The 9345-nt window shown below is 39.4% G+C and overlaps 1 protein-coding gene across 2 annotated transcripts in view; it reads right to left on the bottom strand.

Moving 5' to 3' along the window:
* The window catches only part of CDH6 (cadherin 6), a 130150-nt gene extending 122028 nt beyond the window's left edge, over positions 1-8122 (bottom strand). The window contains exon 1 of one of the 2 annotated variants that reach the window (XM_067730438.1): positions 7958-8122. The gene's annotated coding sequence lies outside the window, so the exon portion shown is untranslated. Of the gene's footprint in view, positions 1-7706; positions 7865-7957 lie in introns of those variants that run through there. The other variant, XM_067730439.1, reaches the window with a different exon arrangement.
* Positions 8123-9345: the final 1223 nt, after the last annotated feature.

Below are 9345 nucleotides of genomic sequence, written 5' to 3'. Positions count from 1 at the left end.
TGTTGCTAAGAAGAGATTAGAATATTTTAGTTGAATGTGAAATTGAGCAGTGCCAAACATTTTATAAAATGGATGATAGTAGATTAATAAAACTCTTTTTTTTAATCCTGCGAAGGCGGTTTAAGCTTTGCAGCTCAAAATATGATAAGCTCATTTTCATGACTGAAATCTGTACTATAAGCTAGAAGGCAATTGCTTTTTGATGTAACAACGCATACCTTAAAATACAAATTGACACCTTAGAAAATCTGTGTTTGTTCACAGTTATATGTAGTTCACTTTTAGGAAAAAAAGATACCCCTTTAATAATGTGTACAGTTAAATTGAGCTGGGTTTTTAAAAAAATTAGATATAAATTTAAAAGTTCTTGTTTTCTACTGAATAATCCGCTATGTAATCAAGTAGGCGAATTCATTGCTGATGACACATTCTGGCCATGATCTTGGCAAAGCACAATTTTGGAGGACCTATTAATATAGTCAAAGGTTGTATTAGTATTCCAAATGTTATTATTAATCTCTATAAAGCTTAATTAAGGGATCAAAAGATAACTTTTGTTTGAACGACTTTATATTTTGGGCCATCTATTTGGCTTATCATTGTAATTCCCCTTTAGTTTTTATTCATCCAAACAAGTAAAAGACTAAGTCAGTCATTTTACAACATTATGTTATTCATTATCTAACCCAGTGGTCCTCAGACTTTTGGATTTCACGGAACATTAACAGTTATTTTTTTAAGGGGGGGAGGGTTGACATTGGGTTGCTTGCAGATTTTAATTTTGTCAAGGGAAAAAAACAATATAATTTATCCATACACTTTCATGAAAAAACTGCCATTGTAACTCCAAAGAAGTGGGAAGGTCACTGAGTCCTTAAATTGAATAAATTGAGAGTTATGAAAAACATAATAAATAGGTTGTCATCATGTTTCATATCTGATCACTGACGAATAAACTTTTTCTTTTTTGGGCAAAGATGCACACTTGACTTTGGATAGCCTGAGGAATTACTGATTTAGATAAAGTTCATTCAAAATTACCATCAAGCCATTACAAATAAAACAAAAAACTACATTTTTATCATGTGCCCCAAGTATTGGTCAGAATTTTGAAGGCAAATTTTAATTCTTCTTTGCAATAGGAGCTTTACAAAAGGGTACGAACACATAAAATTCCTAAGGATGTCTAAATCCTTCTTTTCTCCATAAGTTTCCATGCCTGCTCCTTCATAGCATATTTGTAAATAACAATATTATAGATTTAAATTTCCTCTTTCAATTTTTAATGCCAGAATTGAGTGGAGATGATAAAAAGTCATAGTACTCCAAACTAGAAGTCAAGTTACAGAAGAGATAAAGAACAAAATGAATTTAGTTTATCCACTTCATCTCTCTGGTCATCAGGTATCTCAAATGTAAATGAGGGGCATTGGGTAAAGTCATCTCTAAGCTCCTTTCTGTGTCTCACATTCTCTGATTATATTTCTAATTGTCAAACTGTCCATGAAGGCTGGATTAACTATATGACTTTTTGAATGGTGGTAATAGAAAGAACAGAGTTTAATGAAAATGGCTTATCACTGTCAACCATATATAATATTATTGTATTGTTAAGAGGATGTCTTTCTTCCTTTCTCCTTCCTGCTCCCCCCCGCCCCTTCCCTTTTCTTGTAAAATTTTACTTGGTAAAGACATGATTCAGAACAAACACTGAACTGTGGTGGGAATTAAATAACAAAACTGTGGTCATAAAAGAAGAAAATAACTATTTTTACCCACCAAAAAAGGAAGGAAATAAATACAGTCTTATTCAACTCTACCTACAGTCCCCAGAGCTATGCATATAGTGAGTTTGTCAATGCACTAAGAAAGGACTGAGGCCCTCAGGGGGTGCAGTGAGGTTGCAAAGCCCCCTGTCAATGAAATAAATAGTTGTCATGTTTAGCTACCTTCCTGAAGTATCCCCTCCAACTTGAGGCCCTCTCTGAAGGCAAGAGAAGATAATTTATTCTCTTATAAAAAGTACCATTATTATGCTCATAAAAATGGCCCACACAATCCTTTTTACTACAATTATAAACTCTAATCCATGCTTCCAAGTGGTTTTTAAAAAATGAATAACCTACAGACATTTTCCTCAGCCTTAAAAATCTGCTTTGCTCTGCTCAGAATAATCAAATCATTCCCAGGCTCTCTGCTGCTTTGTATTTCTCAGAGTCACACTTTTACTTCTAAGATACCACAAGTGTTTGTTAACAGGACGTTCATTAAGTGCTTGGCTCAAACAAATTTCCTAGAAATTCAAACCAAAAAAGGGCTTAAAAGGATACAAGTATAACATTTTCCTTTTGACTTACTGTATAATTATTAGCATACAGAATGCATGTAAAATACTTAGAACAGTGTGTGACATGTAGAAAAGCTCAGTAAAGGTTTATTATCACTTACTTTATAATTATCATTGGCATTATTTGGATGTATAAAAATTCTGAGCTTACTGGTATTTTTTTAATCTTGGCTGAAAAAAAAATATATATTCACATATACATTTTAAAATATATTTGCCATATTTGTTATCAGTCATGTATGGGGTAGGGGTGTGCTGTCCTGCTAGTTCAGTCTTTTCTTCACACTGTACTACATATAGAATCCAAATGAATGACTTAAATTTGGTCTTTATCACTTTTGTATACTTTGGGTTGCAGGTGTCAGAAGGACACACAGTATATCTATTTAGCTCACAGGACAATAAAGATAATAGAAGGAAAGGAGTCGATATTCTTCAAAGCACTAAGAAAACCTTTCTTTGATTCTGCTGGGATTTCAGACCACTTTTTAAAAATGTACTCCTCTGCTTATTTTATGATCCATGCAGGATCATTTCCTTTAGATGGTGATTTTTTTTTTTTTTTTTTTTTTTTGCGGTACGCGGGCCCCTCACTGTCGTGGCCTCTCCTGTTGCGGAGCACAGGGTCTGGACGCGCAGGTTCAGCGGCCATGGCTCACGGGCCTAGCCGCTCCGCGGCATGTGCGATCTTCCCGGACCGGGGCACGAACCCGTGTCCCCTGCATCGGCAGGCGGACTCTCAACCACTGCGCCACCAGGGAAGCCCTAGATGGTGATTTTTTAAAGGATAACTTTCAAATTTGCATTCCATGGTAGAGAAGCATAGTATTTATAAACATGTTAATGATGTAATCATGTTTATAAAGTTGTATTTAATAGTAGCAATATCTGTAAAGTGGAAAATGCACCCTGTATAAAAATGGCAATTTTAATTCTATTTCTATATTCGTATGTTTTCCTCTTATGTAAAAATTCACCTCCTCATCTCCTTTCATTTTACTCAACTGGAACACCTCCTCAATTTAATTTTTTTTCTTGCTGTTTTCCATTCCTATCATTTATTAGGTCTCCTGAACATCTTTTGGGCAGATCTACCAAATTAGGGGATTATAGAAGGAGAAAAACACAGTGCTTTTTCAAGTGATGAAATATGAAGATAAATTATACCCTGTGGTGTGGCTAGCTTTATGTTCCTCATCTTCTACCTGAGTTGTTCTCTTCCACAGGATAGCACTGAATATGGTAGGAAAAGCTTGGGAGCCATGTTGCCCATTTATACTGCACATCAAATTTAATAGTAACATTCTGGCTTTAATTAAACTCTTTCTCTTATAAATTTCAGCAAGGTGATCTGATTAATAGAGGAAATGAGCACCCAACAGTTTTAGTGTAACGATATTAAACAGATGAAACAAGGTAAAATAATCTAATAATCTGTGAGGATGGGGGACACAGAACCCTCTGCATATGCGTCCACTGCATGTGTGCTCACAGCATTCATTCTTCAGTTAGTTTTCTTTGTTGGAAGAGTTAAAAATTTCCTGGATAGTTCAGTCTTGAACAGCTAGAATATAGACTGTATCTGGTCCCCTCTGACCCAATCATTTTGGCTTAAAGAGCTTTACTCCATTTACATCTGTAGTAAATGAAAGTGCACCACCTTTTTGAAGAATTATTTACACTTTTCCCCTCTTACCTTCTCTCTCTACTTTGTGAGTGATGGGGTTATAAAGGCTATCTACTTTTGGCTGTATACCTTAATTAGGGAGAACTTGAGGTTTCTCATCTGATTGCTTTGAAAAGGGGGGCATTCCTTAGGAATAGGAACTTTTAAAAATGTAGGCCGGTTTAATCTTCATAAGAGGAAAGCTCAAACAAAAATATTGTTTAGATCTAGGAAACTCTCTCAAACTCTCAACTGTGTTCAAAATAAAACAAAAAGTCCTAATGGAGAGAAAAAAAGAAAAGAATGAAGAGAAAACAAAAACCAACCCAAACCCTACATTTCTTTATTTCTTCTCTAAACAGTGTCACAACTGGGTGCTCTGTGTGTAGGTGAATTTTAATTTTCTTCTTTCAGCAATTTCACTGTTAGCATGATGTTCTTGAGTCTTTGTATTTAGAATCATTATTCAGAAAAAAATTTAAACCAGAGAAGGTTTGATTATCTACGTTTTCACCTTTTTGTGAAGCAAATAAGGTAAGCTCAGTAGACGCTAGCTAGGCTGAAACACTATTAAAAAATGCAATTCAGACTGAGTTACTGCTCGTTATTTTTATAAGTGAGACCCTAATTCTCATCGACCCCAAAGAATGGGCTGCTGTGACTAAGCTAGCAGCAGAAGCAACTGGCTTCTGCCGGATGTTATCTCATTTGGAACACATTTCAAACTTTAGAACAGATTTTTAAATTGGAAGTTGAAACCTGCAGACTGTCAGCAGAAAAGGCTGATTCACCACTGTAGAACTTATCTTACTATGAGTTCCAGGCAGAGTTTTTTTAAGGACTAGGTTACCTAAAATGTGTTGTGATACATCAAAGAGAGAAATAAAAAACACTTCCTGGAATAAGAGTGACACATGCATCTATGCATCTTTTGGACTTTTAATATATGCTTATTTGAATGTGGACTTCTTTAAAATAGAAGCCTCTAGTTCAGTATAACTTGTGGATGTTCATGGATCTCTGAAGGGTTAATTAATTTTTTTCTGCAAATATTGCTTCATATATTTGCATGAACCCCCCTGGTGGAGGTTCTTCATGTGGAGCTTTTGGAGCCATTATTATTATAGGGTAAATTTGAGTGAAAGAAGTACAGTCTTGGCAAGGTTAAAAATAAGGAATATCTTATATTGATAGTGAAGGGGAAGCTGTTATGTGCGTATTATTTTAAATAACAAAATCCATGATGCAACTGAACTGCAGGGAGAACAAAATCCATGATGCAGCTGAACTGCAGGGAGAAATGCATGGTGTGACCCACTAGAGGTCCCTTCCAACTAAAAAAGTTTACTTAGTTCAAAAGATTTAGCCTCTGTAAATTGGCATTCACGACTGAAAAGCGAGTAAGGGCCAGAAGGGGGGACTGCACATTTTACTTCCTTAGGGAGAAACATGGTTTCATTCAGATTATCTGTCATATTTTATCTCTTTTTTTTATCCTTATGTGGCACAATCACTCAATTAGCTCTAGTTAGATATTCAGAACCTGTTGTTCCAAGTTACTGATACATTTGTAAAAAGGAAGTGTCATTTGATGTCCTGGTACTGTAGTTGTGCTTTCTAGCGATATTAGCCGTTTCAAGTATCTTAGAGCAATATTTTGCAAGATAGATTTTTGCTTAAAAAGGAAGAGTGCCTCAGATTAAGTTTTTACTTGCAAAGCTGATGGAAGTGGTGGGTGGAGGAGGTATTATACACATTTTCTGATAGCGGGCAACTTGGTAGAAAATGATTATGTTTCTATATATTATCTTTGCAGAGTTAGCATTAAGAAATGTAATTGCAATAAATTGATGTAAAAGCCAGATAGTAAAGGGACTAAAAGTCCCTATAGAGACACCAGTCTGTCACTTATAATGGTAGCAAAAGATAATTGTAGACAAGTACAGAAGAACTAACCATTGCTATTATCCTTCAGAAATGTATTGCTGCCTCTTATGTTTTTCTGAAGACATGGGTTACTTCCTCTGCTTCTAAAGTACGCCATGAACCATCAAAACAGGTAGAAAAAGATCCGCCTTTTATTTCCCCCAATACCTTTTTAATTTGAGCACAGCAAAGAGCAAAAGGGGGTGAGATACAATCCTGTGTGATTGCATTTTCTAGTAAATTGTTAGATTTCTTCTAAGTTTCTGAGCTCTGCATTGAAAATTTGGTCTCTGGCATAAACTTTGCCCTCCTCCTGCTTGATCATATCCCCTTTCTTCACACAACTTGTTTTCTGGCTCTCTAAAAAAACAGCCAGCACAGAGCCATGCAAGTGCTGATACACAAAGGATGATGCTCAAGCCAAACTGGAAGAGATTTTTTTCTCCTAAAGTAAAATACCAAAGGTTTTCCTTTTCAGGGACAGGCATCAGCAAGAAAAGAAAGGTAATAAGCAATCCTTGGTCACCGTTTGTATAAGCTTATTTGTTCTTCATTCTTAGAAGAGTTGTGCATTAGCAAGGTATATCCCTGTGTTCCTTTTCCCACACAGGGAGGATTTTGCACCCCCTGGATTATAACCACTTCGAAAGCCCATATTTTGCATGTGCACCCCTCCAAAGCAGTCAGACATGTACACATTAGCCACTCCAGCAACATTTTTTGCAGGAAAAAACCTCTTCTTTCCTACATTATGTGCTTCAGTAAGTGAAAATGAATATTGGCTGAGACACACGGAATGATACACCTCCATAGTGTGAATATCATAATTAAAATGTCTTTACAAAAAAAAAAATGAGAGCGAGAGAGAAATGTGTGGCTATTCCAGATGATTAAACTTCTTGGTACTTGGATGTTCTCTGTAGTTCACTCAGGTGAAGAGCCCCTTGCACTAACAAGGACCTGCATATAACTTCCCATAAAATACAGATTTTATTGCAGCAGTGACAACACTTCTCAGTACGACGCTGACCTTTCCAGCATCTCCCATCTCGAGATCCCCGATAACTCTGGGCATAAGAATAACTACAGAAGTAATCCCAGCTCTGCAATACACACCATAGCAACGTTCCCTCTTATTAAATTCCGTAATTAACGCATTGGGGGCTCCACTTCTCCTGCATCGGACACCTAAAACCAGGCGCACTTGGTTTGTTCTCCAGCCAGTCCGGGGGAGGCGTTATCCCCCAGATTTGTGCCTGGCCAGCCTTGGAAAGCAAGCTCCGTCTTCCGTATGACTTTTCCCTGGACGGTGTGCTCCATTTTCAGAGTCCAACGTTTGACTTTCCTTGCAACCTAAGCATTTCTGCCCTATGTGAGCCGGCAGGCGTTGCCCCCAACGTGCAAGCTAATAGTTTTTTTTAAAGCTTCTTCTCCGAGACAAATCATCTCGTTAGCCTAAGTTTTCCTTATTGGGAGCATTCGGGAGTTCTCAAGCTACCTAATTTTCTGCTTTAGCCCACAAACCAAGAAATGTAACTCGGCCAAAGCAGTCCCTGCACAGACCCTTGTAATGTGGGCAGGTGGGAATAAATCAAGCCCCAAACGGCTCCGCGGGTCCTGCACGCACCAGCGCCCTTGGTAATTGACCAGCCAACTTTGCAAATGCCGGAGCTCCCTTGGCAGCCTCTGCCGGCGGAGAGAAAGACAGTGGGTGCTTCCCGGCGGCCCCGTCACATATGCCCCCACCAAGCCCCGCCGCGGTCTTACCAGAAGGCGGAGGAGTGACGCCGAAGCTCACTGGGAACCGGCGTCCGTTCTGGGCAGCGGCAGCAGCGCCGCCCGTGCAGCCGGACCCGAGCGCCTGCCCCGACCCGGGCTCGCAGGCTGAACATCCCTCCCAACTCCAGCGTGCGGCACCCAACGGGCGGAGATGGCTCTCTTTCTGATTGGCTTCCATCAACGCTACAGAATTAAAAAAAGAAAAGGCATGCACCATCGCTAACTGAGACCGAACCCACCTCTGCTCGCCTTCCTGCGCCCGGGGAGACACTGCGACCCGCCCAGGCTGCTCCTGCCTCCGCCGGCGCTGCGGTCGCCCGCTCAGCGGTTCTTGCTGTCGTGGCTGAAACTGCAGCTCTCGGGACGGGAAGGTTACGGGCTCCGGAGAGCTGGCTCTTGTGGGCACACACTGATTTGCAAGTGAATGAAGTGGGAGGGAGCAAAGAGAGGAGGACTTTGTTAGAGAGGCCCAGTGCCTGCCCCCGCCCGCCCCCTCCCCTTGACAGAATGACTCCCTGTGTTTGAAGTCCTGAGCAATTCGCTCCTTGTAACACTCCCTCTGCCCCAGGCTTTCCTTTCTTTTCCTTTCTTATTTTTTGGAGGGTTAAGACATACTCAGAACTTGCATGACTTCGTCTGTTCCCTCCTTTATACTATCAAAATGCACCTTGTGCTATTATCAGCAACGGTTGGATATTCTTTTTTTTTTTTTTTTTAACTGACCGAACAATTACAATTCCCAGGGACACCAGTACCTCGTCGCGCTATCAGTTGGTCAGCTTCGTGTTATAGCACGCATAACATGCACACACATAAAACAAACCCGGTCTCCGGAGATAACAATACTGACGGCTTTTCTTTACAACATAAACAGGCGTTTTCCAGACGCGAGTAGGCATAGAATCAGACGCGTCTTTCCTTCTCTCCTTCCAGGGAGACAGGTTTTTCGCATAGTCCTATGATCTCTGTTACTCTTTCGGAGTGAGTAACCCCAGGATGTTGGAAAATGAAGCCATGCTTCCCTGGGCTTGCAGAAACATTCAAATCCCAAACCCTTCAGGCTCACCACTGACTTATGGCTGATTCCATCTTTCTGAATGAGTTAATACAAGAACGCAAAAGACTTGCAGAAGGTGTATAATGATATTCAGGTCTGCTTAACAGTTTAAGATGAAAGTTCCTGAAGTAGGATAATCTCCAAATTAAACTGTTTGGTACACATAGCAGTTTGCATAGCTATATTTACAGTGACCAAAAAATAATTTCTAATATTAGGGAACTAAGCTGCAAAATCTTAAGCATGTCCAAGTATTAAGTGAGAGTAATGGTTTTTTATATAGAAGATACAGACATGATGGAGCCAGGCACTGTTAGATTAGGAAAATTAAATCTAATTACCACAGTGATTGCACCCCGGGTCAGTAGCGTCCCAAACCAGCTGTTAGTGTATGCTGTAAGTTGTGGGGAGATTTCATTGCATGGTGCACTAAAAAAAATCCAGGCTGCTTTGACTTCTGAGTGGTTAAACAGGTTGGAGGTTGGTCTCCTTCCCAACTGAGCTCTTACTAGAAAATCTTTTGTTTCTCCAATAGAAGTTCAGGCATTTAAATAAAGCCAAAATCAAAGT

The sequence above is a fragment of the Pseudorca crassidens genome, chromosome 3, assembly GCF_039906515.1.
Source record: "Pseudorca crassidens isolate mPseCra1 chromosome 3, mPseCra1.hap1, whole genome shotgun sequence".
Lineage (NCBI taxonomy): Eukaryota > Metazoa > Chordata > Mammalia > Artiodactyla > Delphinidae > Pseudorca > Pseudorca crassidens.
This window is presented reverse-complemented; position numbering and strand designations above follow the sequence as displayed.